The sequence below is a fragment of the Ascaphus truei genome, unplaced genomic scaffold, assembly GCF_040206685.1.
Source record: "Ascaphus truei isolate aAscTru1 unplaced genomic scaffold, aAscTru1.hap1 HAP1_SCAFFOLD_842, whole genome shotgun sequence".
Classification (NCBI taxonomy): domain Eukaryota; kingdom Metazoa; phylum Chordata; class Amphibia; order Anura; family Ascaphidae; genus Ascaphus; species Ascaphus truei.
In genome coordinates, this window is record NW_027457180.1 from 136,800 (window position 1) to 157,500 (window position 20,701).

The window sequence follows — 20,701 nt, forward strand, 5'->3', positions numbered from 1 at the left end:
AGAGAGGCTGCCTGCGTGTCGCGGGAGGACCCGTCGGAGCTGCCAGTAAGTGAGGAGCACACCGAGGGTGGCGTGACTCCCAGACCCTTACAGTACCCCCCCCCCCCTGCAGGGGCGACCTCCGGGCGTCCATGAGATGGCTTGGAGGGATTCTTACGATGGAAAGCCTGGATGAGTTGAGGTGCGTGGAGATCCCGGTTGGGAATCCAGGAACGTTCCTCTGGTCCAAACCCCCTCCAGTGGACCAGGTATTGTACTCCACCTCTGGAAATCCTAGAATCCAGGATAGCCTGAACCTCGTACTCCTGTTGACCTTGGATCAGAAGAGGAAGTGGAGGAGACGTGGTCTTAGAAAAGCGAGGACTCTGGAATGCTGGTTTAAGCAACGATATATGAAAGACTGACGGAATCTTCATCGAGGGTGGAAGGCGTAGGCGATAAGCCACAGGATTAATCCTCCTGACCACAGGAAAGGGGCCGAGGAACTTAGGTGCTAGCTTCATGGTAGGAACCTTTAGTCGGATATTCCTGGAAGAAAGCCAAACCCTGTCTCCTGGGACGAATTCCGGAACCGGGCGTCGAAGGCGGTCTGCCTGGAGTTTCTGTCTCCCTGTAGCCACCTTAAAGTTCTCCTGAATCCTCGTCCATAAGTCTTTCAGCTGGGAGATGCGCTTGTCAACCGCTGGTACTCCTGAGGATAGAGGGGAGAAGGGTAGGCGGGAAGGATGAAAACCACAATTTATGAAGAAGGGAGATTCTTGAGTGGAGTCATTGCGAAGGGAGTTAAGAGCAAACTCAGCCCAAGGAAGCAGATCCACCCAATCATCCTGTGTATCGGTTATGAAACACCGAAGGTATTGTTCCAGGTTTTGGTTGGCCCTCTCTGTCTGCCCATTGGTCTGTGGGTGGTATCCCGAGGAGTATTGAAGTGAAATACCCATTTTACGGGAAAAGGCTCGCCAAAATCTTGACACAAATTGGGACCCACGATCAGAGACGATGGTTGCAGGAACTCCGTGAAGATGAAAAATCTCCTGGATGAAAACATCCGCAAGCCTGGAGGAATTTGGAAGACCCCTCAAGGGAACAAGGTGAGTCTGTTTGGAAAAACGATCAATGACAACAAGAATCGTATTCTTTCCTTTGGAGTCTGGAAGCTCTACAATGAAGTCCATAGAAATATGGTTCCAGGGGCGATCTGGAATGGGTAAGGGGAGAAGAAGGCCTGCTGGTTTGACCCGTGGTACTTTGTTGCGGGCGCACGTACCACACGCTTTAACAAACTCCTCCACATCCTTAGCCCTCTCTGGCCACCAGAAGGTACGTTGAACAAGGTCGTTGGTTTTCCGTATCCCTGGATGTCCTGCTGATTTAGAGGAATGGCACCACTCGAGAACCCTTTTGCGGTGTTGGGGTGCCGTGTAGAGTCTTCCCTCCGGAACCTTAAGTCTCCTTGGAATTTGTGATTGTTCGGATCGAATTTTGTCCAAAATATCAAAGGAATTGGCGGACAGGATACATCTAGAGGGAATAATTGTCTCTAGCTGTTCTTCAGACTTGTCCTCTGCCAGGAACTGTCGAGACAGGGCGTCCGCCTTTAGATTTTTGGAGCCAGGAATAAAGGAGATAAGAAAATTGAATCGTGAAAAAAATAGTGCCCAGCGGGCTTGTCGAGAGCTCAAACGACGTGCCCCTTCTAAGTAGAGAAGGTTCTTATGGTCTGTGAGTATGGTTATAGGTGTCTCCGTACACTCTAAGAAATGTCTCCACTCTTCTAATGCCAACTTGATCGCCAAAAGTTCCCGGTTCCCGACATCGTAATTCCGTTCTGCGGACGAATTTTTTTTCGAGAAGAAGGCACATGGGTGTAGTCTGGCTAAGGGAGAGGTCCTTTGGGACAATACAGCCCCAGCCCCGATGTCCGAGGCATCTACCTCCAAGGTAAAAGGAAGTTTAGGATCTGGGTGGGTGAGGATAGGGGCAGACACAAAAGCCTTTTTTAGCAGATTAAATCCCCGTATGGCGGTCTCAGACCATGATGAAGGATCTGCACCCTTCTTAGTTTTTTTATTTTTATTTATTTATAAAAATATTTTACCAGGAAGTAATACATTGAGAGTTACCTCTCGTTTTCAAGTATGTCCTGGGCACAGAGTAAAACAAAATAATACATGGTTACAAATACAGTTACATAAATGAACAAGGTATACATTATATACAAGACATTGCATGCACAGTTAAAGAAAATATATATTATGAGCGTATGGAACAGTTACAGACCAGATTAGTGAGATCAGTTATGGGAGATACCGTAGAAGAAATATTGCGAATGAAGCGTCGATAATAATTTGCAAAACCTAGAAAGCGTTGCACGGCTTTGAGAGTGGTCGGACGGGGCCAGTCCGAGATAGCCTTAAGTTTCTCTGGATCCATATTGAATCCGGAGTCAGAGATAATGTATCCCAAAAAAGCCACCGACTTGAGATGGAACTGACATTTCTCCAATTTCGCAAAGAGATGGTTCTCCCGGAGGCGTAACAGCACTTGTTGAACGTGTTTGATGTGTTCTTGAGGAGATTTCGAAAAGATTAGGATGTCATCTAGGTAAACGATAAGAAATGTGTTAAGAATGTCCCGAAAAATCTCATTGATGAAATCCTGGAAAACTGCTGGTGCGTTGCACAGGCCGAACGGCTTGACCAGGTATTCGTAGTGGCCGTCGTGGGTGTTAAAAGCAGTCTTCCACTCGTCCCCCTCACGTATCCTTACTAAATTGTAGGCACCTCTTAAATCCAATTTAGAAAAGATGGTTGCTCCCTGGAGACGGTCGAAGAGTTCCGGTATCAAGGGCAGTGGGTAGCGGTTCTTGCGTGTGATGTTATTCAAACCCCGGTAGTCTATGCATGGACGAAGAGAACCGTCCTTCTTTTTGACAAAAAAGAAACCTGCTCCGACTGGAGAGGAAGACTTTCGGATGAAACCCCTCTCTAAATTCTCTGCAATGTAAGTGTTCATGGCTTTAGTCTATGGGAGAGAGAGAGGATAGGATCGTCCTCTGGGCAGAGGTGCCCCGGGTAGTAGGTCAATCGGACAGTCGAACGAACGGTGCGGAGGTAGAACCTCGGAACGTGCTTTGTCGAACACATCACGGAATTCCCAGTACACAGAAGGTAGGGAATCGACCTTCTCTGGCAGGGTAGTCAACCCACCAATCTTCTGGAAACTCCTGGTACATGTCTTGGCACAAGAAGCACTCCACTGGATAGGTTCCTGATCCGTCCAGTCGATGCGAGGCTTATGGAGTTGAAGCCAAGGAAGACCCAAAATCAGCTCAACAGAGGGAGTGTGGATAACATCGAGAGTAATGATCTCTGTATGGACATCGACGAACTGCAGTAGGAGAGGCACCGTCTGTAGCGTGATGAATGCCGGCTGTAGAGGTCGACCGTCAATAGCCTCCAGACCTACTGGCATCTTCTTATTGATAAATGGAATATTGTTCCGTCTAGCAAAAGTCTCATCGATGAAATTGCCTGCGGAACCGGAATCAATGAACGTCCGTGCTTGAGTGTGAAATCCCTCTCCAGTCAGTGTTATAGGCAACATTATCCTGGAGGGAAATACGTCTTTGACGATGGGAGAAAGTGTCAGTATTCCCAATGAAACTCTCCGGGATTTCATTGGGAGTTGGCATTTCCCGGCTTGTGGGGACACTGGGGTAATATGTGACCGGAATTGCCACAATACATGCAGCGACCGGCATTGCGCCGACGTTGTTTTTCAGCAGCAGACAGCTTGTTACCTCCCAACTGCATAGGTTCCGGGACGTCCACGGAAGGGGGTGTAGGAGCCATGAACGATGGAGCAAGATGCCTTGAAATCCGTTGACGGTAACGAGAACGTTCATTTCTCCGCTCCTGTAGACGCTGGTCCACTCGAACACACAGACTGATCAATTCCTCTAGGTCAGTGGGACGTTCCCGCGCTGCGAGCTCATCCTTTAGGGATTCAGACAGACCTTGCCAAAACGCTGAAGATAGTGCTTCGTTATTCCATCCCGTCTCAGCAGCAAGTGTACGGAACTCCATAGCATACCGGGCGACGGGTCGATCTCCCTGGGTTATGTGATGAAGAGAAGATGCTGCCGTTAATTGCCGTGCAGGAGTATCGAAGACTCTTCGGAATTCCTCGACGAAGAGATCGATGTCCTGTGTGAGAGGGCCTTGTTGTTCCCAGATGGGAGAAGCCCATGCCAGCGCCTCGTCGATGAGAAGAGCCAAAAGACAGAAGAGACAAAACGAGAGGGATCCCCGGCATAGTGTTTGGGAGCCAGAATACGAGGTTCCAAAGCAAACGGAGGTGCTGGAAAGGCGGTTGCGGAGGCTGTGGAAGACACGGGTGAAGGTTGCCAACTGAGAGCTCGGACTTGAACAGTAAGCGAATGAAGGCTTTGCTGTAATGTATCCATTCGCCTATCAGCTTGTTCCAAATAAGTCTCTAGCCTGGTGAAGAGATTAGTATGGGCATTTATAGTGCGCTCCACCTCAGCGGGGTCCATGTTTGTGGGGCTGAGCATAATGTCAGGGCGTGCTCACCACAAACGAGACGGGACCGCGGTGCTGAGGTGGGATAGGATATAACGCCACCCACAGCCACGAGGACACGTCTTGAGAGTAGAGTGGTCTGGGAGTCCGAATCGGGGCAGGAGAGCTACGGATGGTAGAGGGTGCTGTATGCAAAGTCCGAGGTTAGAGATAAGGACGTAATCCTTTACCGTTTGCCAGGATTGGGATTCCAGAGGTGCGGAGAGTCGTGTTGCCGTATGCCGAGTTCGGGATGCCAGAGGTGCGGATAGACGTAGCGGAAGCCGGTTCGGTACACGTAGAGGACTGCAAAAACAAAACAAGACAAGACAGGACTAGGGAGGCAGAGAGTGATGAGAACAACTGGTTCTATGCTCAGCCAACGAGTCAGTGACACTGTTAGGTATATATAGGAGAGCAGGTCCAATGGCAGCGCAGCAAGGTAGGGGTGTGTGGAAGGGCCAGGCTACGGCAGGGATAGGTCCAGCATGAGTCCCAGGGGAGGAGCCATAAAGCCCAGTATGCAGCCCAGACTGCATTGGATTGCAGCAATGGTTTGAGGTGCTGTGCCTTTAAGGGGTTGGTGTGTGGCCACGCCTCTGTGTAGCTGTGCTTGCGGCCGCGTGACCGAGCGTAGCCGCCGGACCGAGAGTAGAAGGGGAGTTTTGGCGTGCGCGCGCGCGCCCACGTGGAGTAGTGATCGGCGTTCCGTAGAGAGGCTGCCTGCGTGTCGCGGGAGGACCCGTCAGAGCTGCCGGTAAGTGAGGAGCACGCCGAGGGCGGCGTGACTCCCAGACACTTACACACACACACACAGAGACACACTGTCTCTATAAGGGAGCTTGCTCTCGCAAGACGGAAGCGGAAGCAGGAAGCAGAGACAGGGAGAAGAGCTGCCAGATGCCGGGTAAGTGCTGCGTGGTGTTGCCGCTGCCCCACCGGGTCTGGGAAGGCTGGGAGTGTTCTTAGGTTTCCCCCTCCGGCGGGCGCAGTACCACCACAAAACCCCCGAGGACCGCGCTATAAAGAGGTTAAGCTGTAGATATAGATTTTTTTTTTAACGGCAACTTAAACTGCAGCTTTACAATAGGCAGCCATACTTTGAGAAGCAGTATTTTCACCGATCACGGGCGAATGGATTGATCGGCAGCTTAAATAATTAGATTTTCTTAAAATGCAAGAAACTCCTGCATTGATTAAACTGAGCACGAGGGAGATTTTAGTTACAGTTCACTCCCTCAGAATTGGTCGTCACACAATAATATTCAGGAGCTAAACCTATTTTTGTTCTTACAAACACAACCTGAATGGAGTAAGATCTCCTGAGAAACAGGAGAGACAATTCCGACTCATTATTTTCTTCTTAATTCACACATGAAAACAACTGCATTGCTATGCAGCACCCTAAAGGATTTGAGAATATTTGTAGCAAACAAAACATTTCTGGTGTTATGGGTCTCGGCTACATTTCTCAGGCGCTACATTGAGAACTGGTCTAGTACATTTTGTCGTGGCTGTCCATCTGCACTTCGCCGCTTCTCACCCCGTTGCCGGGATGCTCAGCCGCCGGCCGCTTTGCCACTAAGGTAAGTCCCGACATGTAAACCTTACCCTACAAAAACCCAAACCAACGCTACCTCTGCCATAAAAACTTGAACCCCTACCCTTAATCCACTTTACCCTAAACTCTTACCTCAAACCCCCTACCATAAACCCCTTAACTAAGCCCTTACCCTAAAACCCCTTAAATTAACCCCCTACCCTAACCGCTAAGGCCCCTTTAAATTAACCCCCTACCCCAACTAGTAAAACTCAACTTAGAAGCGGCTGGCAGCGAAGGTTCCAGTGGCAGATCGGCCGCAGAAGGACCCTCCGCCGCAGCCAAACGATGGCAGTCATTTGATGTTATCGTCTGATAAATTGTGTTCCCTTGTTTTTTTTTAAATGTTTAAATCATTATAGTTGACTTAGTTTCTAATATAACTTGGTTCTCTCCCTTTTGTAGGGTCTTCTGGTTCATTTTTGTTCCGTTATATAGATAAAGTTGGCAGAGTTATTCTTGGTCATTATGTTTCATGACTATGCCAGTTTTAATCTGCTGATAAGATGCCTATTGCAGTATTATGTGCTTCCTGGGTTGAGTCTTGGCTGTCCACGTAAGACGCATGATGTGTCGTGGGTGCTTTCCCCATTTTTTTTGTCTCGTGCCGGTCACAAAGTTGGCATGGTTACTCTACTCCTGTGTTTCGGCTTCCTACCAACTCTTTTTTTGTTTGCTCAAATGTATTTTCCCTTGTGGTTTATTTTTCGATCAAATGCGTCTCAACGGGTTATTCTGGGGGAGGGAGGGATGGGGGGGGGGCTAATGCTATGGCACTCAACATAACCTTCACTGCATAGTCTCATGTCTTTGCTTATGATAATCCATCAACATAAGGGATTTAATAGCCCTCAGAAACGTAGACTAGCCATATCTAACTATAGAACAGAAGCAGCGGACGTCGTTTTTATACAAGAAACGCATTTTAGCAGCCGTTCTTCAGCTACTTATTTTCATAAGCAATACTCCCAGGTGTTTCTCTCCTCAGCACCAGCGAAGAGAGATAGCGGTTGCCATTCTGACAACTGATAATATCTCTTTTAAAATCAAACCAGATTAAAACAAAAAAAGAGGGCAGATACATTTTTCTGGTTTGTATGCAACTGTAGGTGGTCCTCTGGTAATAATATTAGCCAAGGTTTACGCTTCTAACGCTTCGAAAGTTCTCTTTTTTGAGAGCACCTTTTCTTTATTAGAGGACATCAAAAAAGGTCTCATCATGGGTGGTCACTTTAATACTGTCCTTAACACTAAATTTGATAGATCACATAATTTCGATGATTCCCCCATCATCCATGTTTTAAAGGAGTCCAGGATCCTCTTGGATTGGTTAAAAGATCTGGAATTGGTAGACATTTGGAGGAACTTACACCCATTGGCCATAGATGATACTTTTGTCTCAGTGCCACATAAATCATACTCTTGAATTGACATGTTGACATGTACTTGGTGGATACGCGCCTGGCCTCTCAGATTCAGCAGTCGCGTATTCACATTACATGGTCGGATCATGCTACGATAGATATTCTTATCAATAATCTGGCCCCGTGCAACATGATTCATCAATGGAGAGTGATCACATCTGTTATGCATCCCCAGGTATTATTACAATGAAAAAATGACCTTGACTTCTCCAACACAAACTGCTCGACTGTATGGGAAGCGTACAAAGCATTCAGAGGTTCGTTTGTAAAAATCGCCTCTCATAGGAGATAAAGGTAGAATGAAGAGAATTGAAGCTTTAAACTGGGAGCGCTCTCGTTTGGGGACTAGCCATAAATTCATTCAGGATTTTTTTTTAATAGCAATAATTAAGATTTGTGGTGAATAATTGTATTTAATGTCTATCACATAAAACTCCACAGGCCATGAGATGGACCTCCCAGAAATGTTATGAAAGGTATAATAAAGGTGTGTGTGTGTTTTAATTTTTTTTTGCAGTTCCCATCTTATACTATATTAGTGAAAGCACTGTATGTTTGCCTGCCTGCCTGGATGTCCGGTGTCCCTAGGGGAAATCTCATTGGTCCCTTGGCCCGCCCGCCCCCGCACACCTCTCATTGGCCTGAGGCGGAGTGACGGGCCAAAGGACACACAGGGACACACACACACACACAGGGAACACAGGGACACACACACACAGGGACACACACACACACACACACACACACACACACACACACACACGGACACACACACACGGACACACACACACGGACACAGGGACACACACACACACACACGGACACAGGGACACACACACACAATGACAGACACACACACAGTGACACACACACACAGTGACACACACACACACACACACACACACACACACACACACACACACACACACACACACTGTTACATACATTAGCGGGGCTCACACACTATTATTACCCCTTCAGCGCCCCCCCCCCACCCAGTGTCAGCGGCCGTGCGAGACCCCCCCTCTATATCTCCCACCTCTCCCCCCCCCCCCCACACATATACATGCCCCCCCCTCCCCGGCGCTACAACTCACCCCTCCCCGGCGGGGGAACAGCCAGTGGCCAGGCAGGCTGCCTCGCGGCGCCGAGTGCCCAAGATGGCGGCGCCCGGGGAACACAGCGGGGGAGCGGCCACAACACGCTGCCTCCCGCCTCAGATCCACGTGGGACCTGCCGGATGGGTGAGTGAGCGGCCTTCACCTCCCCTCCACCCCCCCTTCACCTCCCCTCCACCCCCCCCTCCCCTCCAGTGTCAGTGTCTCCCCGATACCCCCCCCCCCGGCGCCGCTACAGTCAGCCCGGGACACAGCGGGAGAGCGGCCACAACACGCTGCCTCCCGCCTCAGATCCACGTGGGACCTGCCGGACGGGTGAGTGAGCGGCCTTCACCTCCCCTCACCCACCCATCACCTCCCCTCGCCCCCTTTCACCTCCCCTCACTCCACTTCTCCCTTCCACCCCCCTTCACCTCCCCATTTACCTCCCCCCCTCCACCTCCCCTCCACCCCCCCCCCTTCACCACCCCCCCTTCACCTCCCCTCCACCCCCCCCCTTCACCTCCCCTCCACCTCCCCCCTTCACCTCCCTTCCACCCCCCCCCTTCACCTCCCTTCCACCCCCCCCTTCACCTCCCTTCCACTCCCCCCCCTTCACCTCCCCTCCACCCCCCCTTCACCTCCCCTCCACCCCCCCACCTTCACCTCCCCTCCACCCCCCCCTTCACCTCCCTTCCACCCCCCCACTTCACCTCCCTTCCACCCCCCCCTTCACCTCCCTTCCACTCCCCCCCTTCACCTCCCCTCCACCCCCCTTCACCTCCCCTCCACCCCCCCACCCCCCCCTCCACCCCCCACCTTCACCTCCCCTCCACCCCCCCCTCCACCTCCCCTCCACCACCCCCCCTTCACCTCCCCTCCACCCCCCCCCTTCACCTCCCCTCCACCCCCCCCCTTCACCTCCCTTCCACCCCCCCCCTTCACCTCCCTTCCACCCCCCCTTCACCTCCCTTCCACTCCCCCCCTTCACCTCCCCTCCACCCCCCCCCTCCACCCCCCCACCTTCACCTCCCCTCCACCCCCCCTTCACCTCCCCTCCACCCCCCCTTCCCACCGCCTCCCCCCCTTCCCACCGCCTACCCCCCCCTTCCCACTGCCTCCCCCCCCCCCTTCCCACTGCCTCCCCCCCCTTCCCACCGCCTCCCCCCCCTTCCCACCGCCTCCCCCCCCTTCCCTCCACCTTCCCACCGCCTCCCCCCCCTTCCCACCGCCTCCCCCCCCTTCCCACCGCCTCCCCCCCGCCCCCCCCCCCTTCCCACCGCCCCCCCCCGCCTTCCCACCTCCTCCCACCCCCCGCCTCCCACCCCCCGCCTTCCCTCCGCCTCCCCCTTCCCACCTCCTCCCCCTTCCCACCACCTCACCCCTCCCCCCCCTTCCCACCACCTCCCCCCCTTCCCACCACCTCCCCCCCTTCCCACCACCTCCCCCCCTTCCCACCACCATCCCCCCCTTCCCACCACCTCCCCCCTCTCCCCCTTCCCACCACCTCCCCCCTCCTCCCCCTTCCCACCACCTTCCCCCTCCTCCCCCTTCCCACCACCTTCCCCCTTCTCCCCCTTCCCACCACCTTCCCCCTCCTCCCCCTTCCCACCACATCCCCCCTTCTCTCCCTTTCCACCACCTTCCCCCTCCTCCTCCTTCCCACCACCTCCCCCCTTCCCACCACCTCCCCCCTTCTCCCCCTTCCCACCACCTCCCCCCTTCTCCCCCTTTCCACCACCTCCCCCCTTCTCCCCCTTTCCACCACCTCCCCCCTCCTCCCCCTTCCCACCACTTCTCCCCTTCCCGCTCCCCTTCCCCCCCGCTCCCCTTCCCCCCCTCCGCTCCCCTTCCCCCCCCTCCGCTCCCCTTCACCCCCCCTCCGCTCCCCTTTCCACCCCCCCCTCCGCTCCTCTTCCCCCCCCCTCCGCTCCTCTTCCCCCCCCCCTCCACCTCTTTTTCCCCTTTCCCCTCCCACCCCCTCCCACACTTCCACCCCCTCCTCTAACCCTTCCCCCCCCTCCTCTAACCCTTCCCCCCCTCCTCTAACCCTTCCCCCCCCTCCTCTAACCCTTCCCCCCCCTCCTCTAACCCTTCCCCCCCCTCCTCTAACCCTTCCCCCCCCCTCCTCTAACCCTTCCCCCCCCTCCTCTAACCCTTCCCCCCCCTCCTCTAACCCTTCCCCCCCCCTCCTCTAACCCTTCCCCCCTCCTCCACCCCTTGCCCCCTCCTCCACCCCTTGCCCCCCTCCTCCACCCCCTCCTCCCCTTCCCGCCGCCCTTCGCCTTCATGCCCGCCTTACCGCCTCCCCACCCCCGCCTCTGCCTTTCACCCGCCCTTACTCCGGCCGCCTCTGCCTTTCACCCACCGCCTCACAGCCGCTGCACGCACTCAACAGACACCCGCCACACTCGACACATACCTGCCGCCACACACACCTGCTGCCTCCCGCCCCTACGCACCGACATCACTGACCCACCGCCTCACACCCTAGCAGGACCCCCACTCACAGACAGCACTCACAACCCACGCGCCAGCCGCCGCCTCACACCCTTGCAGGACCCCCACTCACAGACAGCACTCACAACCCACGCACCACCCGCCGCCTCACACCCTAGCAGGACCCCCACTCGCACACAGCACTCACAACCCACGCGCCACCCGCCGCCTCACACCCTAGCAGGACACACGACTCAGATTTTTACATCACTTATGCCACCAAAATATACATTGTACTGTGGTGTGGTTACAATAAACCATTTTTATACAACATCGTATTACATTTTCTTCCATCTTTCTTTTCAATATTATTATCCAACCTTTACAACAAACAGTCACCTATTGTTCCACGATTTATAAATAATACTCCCTATTACGCATTTACATCCCGGGCAACGCCGGGTCTCTCAGCTAGTGAAATAATAAATATACATTTTTTATAAAATATATGCGTGGGATCTCTTGTTATTGTAACTACTGTATGCTATTTAGAGTTTAGTCTAATTAGTCTACACAGTGCAAAATCTACATCTGTTGCTGCTGTGTGCAGGCACAAAAGGATTTCTCTTTGCCCTCAGTCTGATTCGTTGCTGAGGGGTCATGTGACCCTTCAGCGCGCTTGAAAATCACTTTTGCCTGTCTCCCAAAGCGCTGAGCATTGGCAAGCGCTGAGCATTGGCAAGCGTACGTCCACATGCACAGCGCCAGAGTGGACAGGCACATTTTATTACATTAATGTGATTGCTCCAAGAGCGCGTCGCGGCAGCACCCCGAGACCCACCTTAAAACACACATGCTTAAAGAAGCGTATGAGAAGCTCCGTGACTAATACTGTACACCTGATACATATACCTTGACCCCCTGCAGATACACTTACCAGAACGCCCTCCTACTGTCTCTGTACATTCTTCCTACCTACCAATTAGATTGTAAGCTCATTGGAGCAGGGATTCCTCTTCCTTAATGTTACTTTTATGTCTGAAGCACTTATTCCCATCGTGTTATTTATATTGGTTGTTATTTATATGATTGTCGTTTGTATTACTACTGTGAAGCGCTATATAAATAAAGACATACATACAAGAACAGCACGATAACAGAACTCATAAGTGTCAACTGCAAAAATAATGGGAGACCCCAATATAGCGTCCGTGCATGCAAGACGATAAACCAGAGAGAAGAAAGTAATATCAGCACGGCCACCAGAATAAAGACTCAGATCCTTGGAAGGAAATGCATCAGCCATCCTCGTAGGGAATAGCAAATTGAAATTGGCCTGGATAACGTCACTCAAACTGACCCAGAATATTGTGGATTGCAGATATGCGTGAAGGAAAACTAAAAAGATGAATGATTCCAAACAAGAAAACAGTCACATAAAGTAAGTCTTTACATCCCGATTGTAATTTAGGGGTTCAGAGAGGCAAGTCTCAGTGCAAGGGACAGCGCGGTAGGCAAACAATTCAAATTTGAGAATACTTGCGAGTCTCTTAGCATCACCATTTTGAAACAACTCTAACCATCTCTCAGGGAAAGAAGTGTCCTCCCGAGCATCAATGCGGACTTTATATCAGACAAATTAGGTCCAAATTAGGACTCAGAAGCCTGCCAGCTTGTAGTAAAAGTAAAAAAAGTGACTCCTCTCTTTAAGGTGGACGGGTCTCTGCTGCCAAGTATTCCGTAGGTCACGCATACAAACACCACGATGTGCAGCTTCATCAGGCCCCGAGGAGGCACTTTTTACTTATACTACAAGCCGCTGCCTTACTTGGACCGATTTGTTTTTATCCCTTTTTCCTTCCCGTTTACCCTCCCCTTGGTCTTTTTGTATAAATATCTTACTACTATAATTTATGTTGGGTCCCATTACCCTTCTCTTCTGTAAGCCCGAAATCTTGCAAATAAACAGTTTAGAAAAAAAATTGATCAGCTAGACAAGGGCAAATAAACGAAACCTGAATTATCTCGAACCTGTAAAGTATTCATAGCAATCCCTCTGAAAGACTTTAAACAAGATGCCTAGAAGCTGCCACATCTGAGAGGAGATGGTCTGGTTGGTCAGACTGTATGCCAAAGACAGGATCTCCTCATAAAACTCTGCAAGAAATACAGTAAAAGGAATTCACAAAGATAGAACCAATTAACACTTTAATCTCACCAAATCCTAGCTATAGAAGTCAATAGGAAGCCCCGCCTGTTTATGTCAGTGTGTCACATTGCAGAGACTGCTTTCATGGGTCATAGGTTCCATCTGTGTCACCCTGTGGACAGAATCTACAGATCAATAGATCCCTTCTTTCTGCTGCAGAACAAACTGATTCCATGGGCGCTTTCTGACTGACTCAGCAGTTGAAAGCAATGTGATGGACGTAACATTTCTTGGTCTCTAAATATGGATTCTGTGGTTCTTATGATGATCACCTATAAAAATATTTTTTTTTAAAAGAAGACGATCCGTTGAAGACGACTGTTTTTTTGTAAGAGAATTGAAAACGATTGAAATAATTCAAAGTCTTTGTTACTTGTCCTTAAACTGTCATTCACTATACTCTAATAAAACCTGGGCTTTTTTCCCTTTAATTCCTAGTGGCATAGAAAGAGGAGCGATAAATTAGAATTACGGATACTAGTACTGTATAAATATTAGGCATGCATAACTCTACTCAGAGTTTGCTCTGGAGAGAGGTGATTAAAGCGTGCAGTGTCATACACTTCAGAATAGGGCAAGTCCATATCCAAGGTGTTTGAAAAATTAGAGAGAGGTTGGGTGGGAAGTGTGCAACAGCGAGTAAAGGAGAACGTAAGGATTGATTTTGGTAAACTAAATGGTGGGTCAGGAACTTGTCAACCATAATTCCCTGCATACCTGGCAATAAGGTCATAGAAAATTCAAAGGCAGAATCCAATATACTTTAGCGTACTGTACCAAGAAAAGATCTCTGTGTATATGGCATACGCTGATCTAAAAATTAGCCTAGGTAAGCACTGGAATTTCATTTGCCGTGGGAGAGAGATAGTCAGAAGGAAAAAGGTTGGTGGTTACTGGATTTATTTATTTATAAAATGTTTTACCAGGAAGTAATACACTGAGCGTTACCTCTTGTTTTCAAGTATGTCCTAGGCACAGAGTTATGATGTGAAATACATGGTTACAAATACTGTACATAGTTACATTAAGTGAACAGGGTTATACATTATATACAAGACATTGATCCAAGTCATTTCCAGTTTGGAAGGAGATATCCCCAAAAGAAAACTTAGAGTAGTGGTGATCTATAGAATGGCATTACCGGTGTATGGATAGGGGAAGCAGACACTGATTTTGACCATTCTAAATCTCCAGGAAGAATATACCATACTCAAGCTACGATATTCTTAGAACACATTCGTTAAAAAGGATATATCAGAACTAAACTACAGATTCTAAACTAAGAAAACCTAAAAGTAGTTGAGCCGAGTCAGATTGCTGTAAGGTCAGCCGTAAGAGGAAATACTAATCAAATTTGAACTGTTTACTTATGAAAATAAGAAAAATAGGAGATGGGGCACACGGATTTAAAAAATAATGAAAATGTATTCAAGCATGTGCTTTAATAAATGTATGCTTTAATAAATTTTCATTATTTTTGAAATCCGTGTGCCCCATCTCCTATTTTTTTTAAAAAAATATACACCTATATCAAACAATACAAAAAAAAACTTACAGGGGAGATTCTTGCTCTATGGAATTACCAACCAAGGCTGAAGAAATGTAACCTGCTGAAAATATATTCTTTATTGTAACAGCAGGGATGATGCAGAATTTGCTTGCCGTGGAGAGTGATGGAAAAGATTTCTCTTCCTCTAGAGCCGGGGTGGGCAAAGTGAGGCCTGCAGGTCGGATGATTGCCTATGGTGCAGGCGACTGAGGCAGCGTCAGTGGCAGCAGCAGCAGCTCGGCAGCTGAGACAGTAGCATGGCTGGAGCCCACCCAGGTGGTCCTAAAATGGAAGTTAGGATGGACTGAAAGTCGGGCCCAACTTCCATAAATCACTGTATGGGTGGACATCCAGCCACAGTGCCGTCACCTACGCACGCAGAGCATCTGCTGCTGCCTCCGTTGCCCGCACCCCATGTAGAGACCGGAGGAGAGGGGGAAGGGAAGTTGGGGAGAGGAGGGAGATTGAAGGACAGTGAGGGATAAAGAGGGTGAGTGAGGAGGAGCAAGGGGAGCAAGGAGGAGGAAGGGGAGGAGGAGAAAGGAGCAAGGGGATCAGAGTGAGGAGTGAATAGGGAAGATTAAAAAAAAGAAGAGTGATTATTAAAAGAGAAGAGGGAAAGTGAGTGAGAGAGTGAGGTGGGTAGGTGAGATGCCGGTTGCGAGAAGGGGAGCTATGATAAACTTTGCGAACCCCAGACTTTGTGTAGATTCTACATTATGTTTGCAGCCGGCAACGTTTACCCAAGCTTGTCAAGTGGCCCTCCAACCCCAAAAAATTGCCACCCCTGCATGATCTATAACACAAAAAAATATTATATGCAGTGTACTGTATGTGTAGTAAACCAATGTTTGGAAACCAAACAAAACCTGGGTTTGTGCATAAAGGCCAGCCAGGCTCATGAGTCCTGTTATTTAAAACATGAATATTTGAAAGATACCTATGATGTGTTTCTGCAAAACAAGGCCAATGATCTGTAAACATATTTCCTCCAACTGCTGTTTTACCTGAAAAAAAACAAAAGAGGCTACAATACCGAAAATAAAAGGTGTCCCAGTAAAGAATAATTTCCAGGCACAAACAAACACAACAGACAGTGGAAGAAAAGAGAAGGTGCTATGCGGGATCACTCAGCAGAGAGCAGTTAAAGGCAGTAGCAGAGTGCACTCACCTCATTGTAATCCTCCACCACGGTCAGGACAATATCGATTGTGTGCAGGATGCCCATGGCCTTCACTGTCTTATCCTCCACCTCTTCATACTCCTCACTCTGAAGAACCTTGACAAATATGTCAGCCTTGAAAGAAAGACACAGTGTCACACTGGTGTCAAGATGTGAAGACTAATATCACTGCAGCGTAATTGGATAACCAGGAGGTAAATTAAACTGAGGCATAATGCGGCTTATCACACATTTAGATTTTGCATCAAGAGCTTTCACATATTTGCCTTAGAAGATTAAGATGCACAAGATGGATAAAACAAGCACTAAGACTCCTAAAATAGCAGCTGATGAACCAAATATAAACCCTTGCTGTAAAGCAGCAGGGATAGCCAACTCAGGTCCTCTAGGGCCACCTACAGGTCAGCATTTAAGGATATCCGTTTCAGCACAGGTGGGCTCAACCAGTGGCTCAGTTGTTGACTGAGCCACCTGTGCTGAAGCAGGGATATCCTTAATTCCTGATCAGTTGGTGACCATTGAGGACTGCAGTTGGACACTCCTGCTGTAAAGTATGAGATATTCCTGAGTGTTTGGAATAATGGTGATGTCCGTGATGGACGGGACAGGCAGTAAGTAGGTGATGTGATGGATGCTAAAATATCCAGTTATTTTTCCCAGAATTCCAAGATTGAAATCACTTCAATATCACATTATGATTCCAAAACGACATGCATTGCAGAGAATGTTTTTACTGGACTCCAATATGCATTGCATTGACTATACCCAACATAAACGTGTTTTTCGATCCCATACAGTACCATATGTTATAGACGTCTGCTGTAACTAAAGGGTTAACATTTCTAAAGGCAGCAGTAGTTTAGCCACAGAGTATATGCCAATGTAGGAGTGGCTCAGTGAGTAAAGACCCTGACTGGCACTGAGTTTTAAGCAGGGGAACCTGGTTCAATTCCCAGTGTCAGCTCCTTGTGACCCTGGGCAAGTCACTTAATCTCCCTGTGCCTCAGGCACCAAAAACATAGAGTGTAAGCTCCATGGGGCAGGGACCTGTGCCTGCAAAATGTCTCTAAAAGGCTACGTAAAACTAGTAGCACTATACAAGAACATGCTATTACTATGATTATTAATAATGTATTCTACTCTACATATTTGCCTCTGCACCTTTCTCGTAACTTGCCCTTGAAAGCCAGGTCAAATCCATCCTGCAACATCCCTTACACACATGTAAAAGGTGCCGTGAAAGTTCAATTCTTAAGGGAAGCCTATCCAACATCCTCCTGCCCCCATACTGACACAAGCAGAGCCAAGCTGGCCCCATACTGCTCATGGAGACCAGCTTAAGAACCAATCTGGTCAGTCTCCTAGCATTATATGTTGCTAGCCCCTCGCCCAACATTACACCCTGCCCAGCCAGTCTCTCCCCCACTATACCTTGTGCGCTCACTCTCTCCTAGAATTGACTTCATAAGCTCATGTTTACAGACTCTTTTCTCTGTCAGTGTTCATAGATTTGTGCTACGTGAAGGTGAAAGAAAACGGCGCTAACTCTATTAGTGTACACTAATAATATACAGTGAATATTTTGACCAAATCAATTAATTGTTAAACAGTGATATTGTGTTCAAATAAGGTGATAATATTATTGAAAGGTTCAAACCCCCTGCTCAAACCCAGCTGGTGGGGACTGGTTTCGCTAGTCCCACAAATCGTCACTCTCCAGTTGTAATCCAGGGGGAGCATGAAGGGAAAAGAACATAAAACAAGAAAAACAATCTAAGTGCAGACAATAAAATTCAAGTGATATAAATTCTGCGTTCTTTCTTGGCTCATATGTGATGTCTACTTACAAGATGTAAGTCAAAATCAAGCGGTTTTGACACTCGATGGTCTCTGCTGTGCAGGTATTCCCACCAGGTGATAGGGTCTCCAGCTCTCAGCTCCGCAGCAAAGTGTATGTAAAAGAAATACAAACCATAGTGCAGACCAGTATAATGTAAAAAAAACTAGACTTTATGGGGTTTAAAAAATGAACACTTACAATAAAAACAAGTATTTCAGGCATGTACCACAATCATTGTGATCAAAGAGAGAAGATTTTTTGGTTTACACTTCAGGCTCACCCGCCTCCTCCGGTGTGACTTGGTGTGGACCACCACTCTCAGGGACTTTGTACCTCCAGCGGTGGGCGCATTGATCCAGGTCTCTCTCCCCTCGTGGGTTCCCTCTTCTGTGGGTCAATCACCTTCCCATAACAGCTGCCCGCAGGCACTGTGGAGTTCTCCACTGGGATACAGCCTCTCGGATGGATGTTTCAGCTTCACTCGCACACCGATGCGTCACTTCCGCTCCGTCCCGATACGTCACTTCCGGTCGCGGTTCTGTGAGTATCTGTCAGTAAATTTCTCCTCTCTTCTCTCTCCTCTCTGGGCGGCTACCACTCTACGCGTTTCGCCAAAAAAGGGTGTGTGGCTTCCTCAGGAGTGTACCGCCCCCTAATCTAAGCCCACTTGTGAGAATAAGTAACATCTCCCCTATTATGGAAACAATGATAAGACACAATTTAACCCCTTCCCTGCTAGATAGAAATATGCTAATGTAATCATATACAGCATGAAAATATTCTGATTCAACCCTATATTACCACAGTTAATCCCTATTATATTACACTGTTTCCAATTTTTTTGGACAAAATTTAGATTCCATAGAATCACCCTCCTGACGATCAGATTACCCATAAAAAAAGCTATGAGTATTATCCGTTTTATCACCTCATATTGCGGTTCCAGAAAATAACAGGTTAATCCTGTCATGAGTCAGAGGTTTTTTCCCCTATTTGGAATCGCTCCTTCATGCATACAAAGGCACAGATGGTAATAAGTGCAGACCAGTTTTTTATGCACAAGTGTTCCAGATCAAATTCCAATTAAGGAAGGTATATAATGTCACCTTAGAGTAGGGGGCGGTACACTCCTGAGGAAGCCGCACACCCTTTTTTGGCGAAACGCGTAGAGTGGTAGCCGCCCAGAGAGGAGAGAGAAGAGAGGAGAAATTTACTGACAGATACTCACAGAACCGCGACCGGAAGTGACGTATCGGGACGGAGCGGAAGTGACGCATCGGTGTGCGAGTGAAGCTGAAACATCCATCCGAGAGGCTGTATCCCAGTGGAGAACTCCACAGTGCCTGCGGGCAGCTGTTATGGGAAGGTGATTGACCCACAGAAGAGGGAACCCACGAGGGGAGAGAGACCTGGATCAATGCGCCCACCGCTGGAGGTACAAAGTACCTGAGAGTGGTGGTCCACACCAAGTCACACCGGAGGAGGCGGGTGAGCCTGAAGTGTAAACCAAAAAATCTTCTCTCTTTGATCACAATGATTGTGGTACATGCCTGAAATACTTGTTTTTATTGTAAGTGTTCATTTTTTAAACCCCATAAAGTCTAGTTTTTTTACATTATACTGGTCTGCACTATGGTTTGTATTTCTTTTACATACACTTTGCTGCGGAGCTGAGAGCTGGAGACCCTATCACCTGGTGGGAATACCTGCACAGCAGAGACCATTGAGTGTCAAAACCGCTTGATTTTGACTTACATCTTGTAAGTAGACATCACATATGAGCCAAGAAAGAACGCAGAATTTATATCACTTGAATTTTATTGTCTGCACTTAGATTGTTTTTCTTGTTTTATGTTCTTTTCCCTTCATGCTCCCCCTGGATTACAACTGGAGAGTGTTCATAGATTGCCACATTGCATTATTGTCTCTCACCTTCTGTTACTACCTTACACAATATCTTGCTGCCTTATAATCTTATACTAGATTTGTGAAAGCACTGTATGCCTGTCTGGATGTCTGCATGGTCTCTGTCCCTAGGGGAAATCTCATTGGTCCCTTGGCCCACCCTCCCCCGCACACCTCTCATTGGCCTGAGGCGGAGTGACGGGCCAAAGGACACACACACACACACACACACACACACCCCTCTCTCTCTCTGTCCTCTCCCCCCAAACCATCACACTCACCTCCCCCCCTCCCCGGTGCTCCACTCAGCTCCCCCCCCCCGGTGCTCCGCTCAGCTCCCCCCCCGGTGCTCCGCTCAGCTCCCCCCCGGTGCTCCGCTCAGCTCCCCCCCGGTGCTCCGCTCAGCTTTCCCCCCCTGTGCTCCGCTCAGCTCCCCCCCCTGTGCTCCGCTCAGCTCCCCCCCCGGTGCTCCGCTCAGCTCCCCCCCCGGTGCTCCGCTCAGCTCCCCCCCGGTGCTCCGCTCAGCTCCCCCCCGGTGCTCCGCTCAGCTCCCCCCCGGTGCTCTGCTCACCTCCCCCCCGGTGCTCCGCTCACCTCCCCCCCGGTGCTCCGCTCACCTACCCCCGGTGCTCCAACAGGCAGTGGGCAGGCAGCCTGCAGCTGCCATGCGGCGCCTAAGATGGCGGCACCCGGAAGGACCCCCTTCCTCCCTCGCGGAGTAACTAAGATGGCGGCGGCCAGAAGGAGAGGTGACGTGTGTGTGTGTCTCACTGTGTGTGTATGTGTGTCACTGTGTGTGTGTTTGTCTCACTGTGTGTGTGTGTGTGTTTGACACTGTGTGTGTGGGGGGGGGACACTGTGTGTGTGTGTGT

General features: G+C 49.5%; 1 pseudogene; it reads right to left on the bottom strand.

Annotated features, from left to right (window-relative positions):
- Window positions 1–20,701, bottom strand: part of LOC142486401 (importin-8-like) — a 109,473-nt pseudogene that overhangs the window by 87,329 nt on the left and 1,443 nt on the right.